The sequence below is a fragment of the Littorina saxatilis genome, linkage group LG16 (assembly GCF_037325665.1).
Source record: "Littorina saxatilis isolate snail1 linkage group LG16, US_GU_Lsax_2.0, whole genome shotgun sequence".
Taxonomy (NCBI): Eukaryota; Metazoa; Mollusca; class Gastropoda; order Littorinimorpha; family Littorinidae; genus Littorina; species Littorina saxatilis.
This window is the reverse complement of record NC_090260.1, coordinates 10,242,835-10,247,056: the sequence shown is the minus strand read 5'-3', so window position 1 is coordinate 10,247,056 and position 4,222 is coordinate 10,242,835. Positions and strand designations below refer to the sequence as shown.

Here is a 4,222-nt window from a genome sequence, read left to right as displayed (position 1 = left end):
AAGGGACCTCGGTTTGTCGTCTCATCCGAAAGACTAGCACTCGAACCCACCACCTAGGTTAGGAAAGGGGGGAGAAAATTGCTAACGCCCTGACCCAGGGTCGAACTCGCAACCTCTCGCTTCCGAGCGCAAATGCGTTACCACTCGGCCACCCAGTCCACTGACATGGGGTTATCAGAAGTTTTCTGTTTCTCGTACCGACAAAACCGCCGTCGAATTCTTCCTGAATATGGGCACTGGTCAGATATGAGACAGTAAAGCGGGGCTCACACACAGGTGGAGCAAGCGGAGCAAGGGTGGAGTAGGCTGCACCAGGCGGAGAGATGACGCTACTTCCGTTGCAGGAGTGGAGAAAGTGGTGTGTGCGGAGCGGAGCAAGGAATAGGACACGTTTCTATTTTTTGGCTCCGGTGCAGCGGTGCAGCCAATCAGCGCGCTCATCACTTTCTCCGGAAATAGTAGTGTGACACTAGGTGGCATCCCACATAACGACGGCCGCCTTTTTCGAAAGAACTTTTTCATGGATTTTACACAAGAATGCCGAAACGGAAAGATAGAATGTGGTTTCCGCTAGATTTCAAGTCACGCTTTTCACTTTTCCGAGGAAGCCAACAGCTGAGTGTGAAGAAACGCTGCTGTTCAACTTCGAAATCTCCAGTCGCAGACGACCTTCGCTTTTGCAGTAGACTACAGTCAATGCAGGTAGGTGCAATGTTACTCATTTCGATCAGCTTGTTTTCGTATATATTTTTGCATTAAGATCATGTACAATGATTGGAATCAAAGGAGGAATGACTTCGGTATGCAAATGCGTTGGTTTGGCCGAAATCAATACAGCAGTAATTAAGCTAGGTTCTTTCTGAATGTACCACTTGCTTGATTTTGATTGTTTGTTCAGCTCTTCGGCACAAAATTCATCATGCAAGATATCAATTTGTTGAATGATAACGGGATAAGTGAAGTTCAAACATGTATCTGCTTGCAAAAAACAATCGCAGGGACAGATCTATCTGCTTCATTGACTGACAGATTGTCATTGAATTTCCAACGTAAAATGACTCGTTTGCAGACTCTCTAATTAGATCCATCGAGTGTTTGTGTTCTTAGATCCATTGGCTATGCAGGCTTTTTGCGATCATAACATTGTTTGGGTTTGTGCAGGTGCAATCTGCAGATCAGAGGAGATTGACCGCAGGGTGACGCAGTGTCAGTGATCAATGCAACTTGTGTTCGACACTCAATATTGACTTCTACCAAACTCAAGGGCAAAACAAAAGGTACGTGCTTGTGAATTCATATTATGTAATGTCTGTGAAGATTAACACCGTTTTTAGCTCTAGTCTGAGTGATCATGCTTATTAATATCCAATTCAAGTTACATACGATACATACTCCGCCCCAGCACCACCCTCACCCCATCTATTCAGATACTACAGTCCAACAACTAACCCTCTAAAAGTCCCCCCCCCCCCCCCCCCCACTCTCGGTGTAACATCTGTTGCTATCTGCACCTTTGTGTGGTAATGGGAAACTCGTGCTCAAATAGTTTCAGAACTGTTGATATTATAAGAGTTTTATTTACCAATGGTTCTCCCCTCCCTCCTTCATATTACACCGACACTCTCTATGCCCACCCTCCACCCCCTTCCCCCATCCCTTCCCCCATCCCTTCCCTCTACAGGCACGTCTACTAAAGTCTCAGACGTGATAGGATTAAGAGGATGCCACAATGATCCGGGTAACTTTGCAAATAATCATACTGATATAACAGAAGAAAGTTATTCCACAGTCATTTCTACTTATACATTACAGTGTTACAAAACAGGAATTTGTGCTATTAAAGTTATAATCTACAAACAACAAAGACCCTCCAGCCCCCCCCCCCCCCCCCTCCTCACCTGCAACATATACATGTTCATGTCCAACTTTCCCAGTGGCTCTTAATCTTATGTCTATGACTGTTGATATTGAAGAGTAGAAAGTGATTAGTTTTCAATGACTAAATTTCCCCTCACACACACACACACACACACAAACACACACGCACATGCACATAGCTGTTGTCTCCTTCTCAATCTCTCTGTGTCTCTCTGTTTAATTAAAATATTTGGATCACTAACTCTTCACTGAGATTCAGTGTTATGTGTTATGTGGAGTAAGATTAGTGAATGTTGCTGCTGATTCTGTTGTTCTTACTGTTCTTCCTCCCTGCATAATCTTTTTTCTCCTTAAACAGTTTTTTTTTATTACTACAGTGCGTCTATGGAGTGTACATCAGAGATGTGATGGGACCAAAAACATTCCAAAATGAAACAGGTAACTTTTTAAACTGGTCTTCATTTAGTTTATTGAGAAGTTGGTTCACATGATACATTTCAGAGTCGTCCTTTTAAATTCGTTAAATATTGCACCAGTCACTACATCTATAGATTATCAGATTAAGTTGTCTTCTTCTGCATTATGCATATGCAATATTCATCTTTAGTGCACGCGCGCGTGTGTGTGTGTGTGTGTGTGTGTGTGTGTGTGTGTGTGTGTGTGTGTGTGTGTGTGTGTGTGTGTGTGTTTATTGGTTGAAGACGACACAGGCCCCTTCCCTCATTTGTTTATCTGTGTGCGAGACTTCGTGAGTCAGTTGCATAGGCAGGATAGCTAACTGAGTTGCCTGCAAGACCGTTAACGGCATTTTGCACTGTATATTTGCTGTACATTAATTTCAGCTTAGGTATGACCAATACCAAAAGTTACAATGTTGTAGGTGAAATGGTCTGTCTTTTGGGCTCTTTCCAAAAAGGATCCGAATTCGGGGATAGACTCAACCGTTTCGGGTTTTATATGGAGCCGTACACTAATTAACCCGATTTAAGCATTAAAGAATTTAAGAGTGTTAGTTTTGGAGGGTATAAACTATGTCATTTAAATGAAAATTTCAATAATAAATGTTCGTATAATTAATATACTTACCCAATTCTCATAGTTTATACCCTCCCATCCTTCCACGCTACTTAATTTCCTATGGCGTCTTTTTTTTAGCTTGGTTACCACCCTTTCGAGGGCAGGTAATTTGAGTAGTTTTTCGACATCTAGCATATATGAGATCTTAGTCAATGCATCCCTCAGACAACCAGTTACACCGTTAATGACACATGAAGCAATAAGGTAACTATCAGATAACACTTGTATACACAAAATCCACTCGGACAAGATCAACAAAATCTTACGATCTTGTTAAATCATTGGAGACGTAATGTTTTAGTCCTTTTTTTTGGTTGAAAATGTGCTGAAAAAAGAAGATTACAGCTAGATCAAAACTCAAAAGTGTTCCAAATTACCCCTCCATTTGACCTGTGAACTCGCCACTGTGTTGACCTTTGTCATGCATAAGATATAGTTAATAATCGCCAAATATTAACTAACTAGGTCAACAGGTCAAGAAATATTAAGCATTTTTATGGGCTGCATTTGTTTCATTTGTGTCACCCTTTAAGTTTATACTTTTGTAGGCTGGTGTGGAGTTCTGATGTTGCCAGGGCGATGGAAGACACATACATAAGACATATAAACAAGCTTCCCTGTGAAGTGTTTTGATCACAAATCACCATTATTTTACACATTTATGCATATCTATTCTCAGCTCAGACTTGTGCTTTGAAATTGGATGTTTAAGTACAAGCTAAAACCCTGAATAAAGTCTTCGCAATACATGGAATGGGATCAAAAGTGTGTGTGTGTGTGTGTGTGTGTGTGTGTGTGTGTGTGTGTGTGTGTGTGTGTGTGTGTGTGTGTGTGTGTGTGTGTGTGTGAAAACAACATTCAAAAATGAGGGTGAGATAAAACATAAAAAAAGCTACAGCACAGATACTTTTTTGTCTAGCGTCAAGGACGGATCCAGGGGGGGTTCCTGTCACCCCCCCCCCCCCCCCCCCGGCCTGAACATGTATTTTCCAAGGGTGAAAATAAAATAAAAATCAATAAATCATGACAAATATTCTGAGAACGCGCCAGCTAGATTCCACATATTCTCATCTACATTTCAAAACGTCCAGACCTCCCTAGCGCCCTCAACTAATGAACCCCTAACACAATTGGGGGCCCCCCCAACCTGATACGGTCCGGCCATGAGCGTTCTATATCGTCCTCTTTAGAAACTTGTTGCGCTGTTGACACACGTACGTTTCTATTTGCAAACATCCATAAAGTAATATTTTGTTAATCATGTTTA

General features: G+C 41.8%; 1 long non-coding RNA gene across 1 annotated transcript; it reads left to right on the top strand.

Annotated features, from left to right (window-relative positions):
• Positions 1 to 268: 268 nt before the first annotated feature.
• Positions 269 to 3,701, top strand: LOC138950354 (uncharacterized). The gene is made up of 4 exons (XR_011450624.1): positions 269 to 702; positions 1,162 to 1,277; positions 2,256 to 2,316; positions 3,504 to 3,701. It is a non-coding gene; the product is annotated as an uncharacterized lncRNA (long non-coding RNA).
• Positions 3,702 to 4,222: the final 521 nt, after the last annotated feature.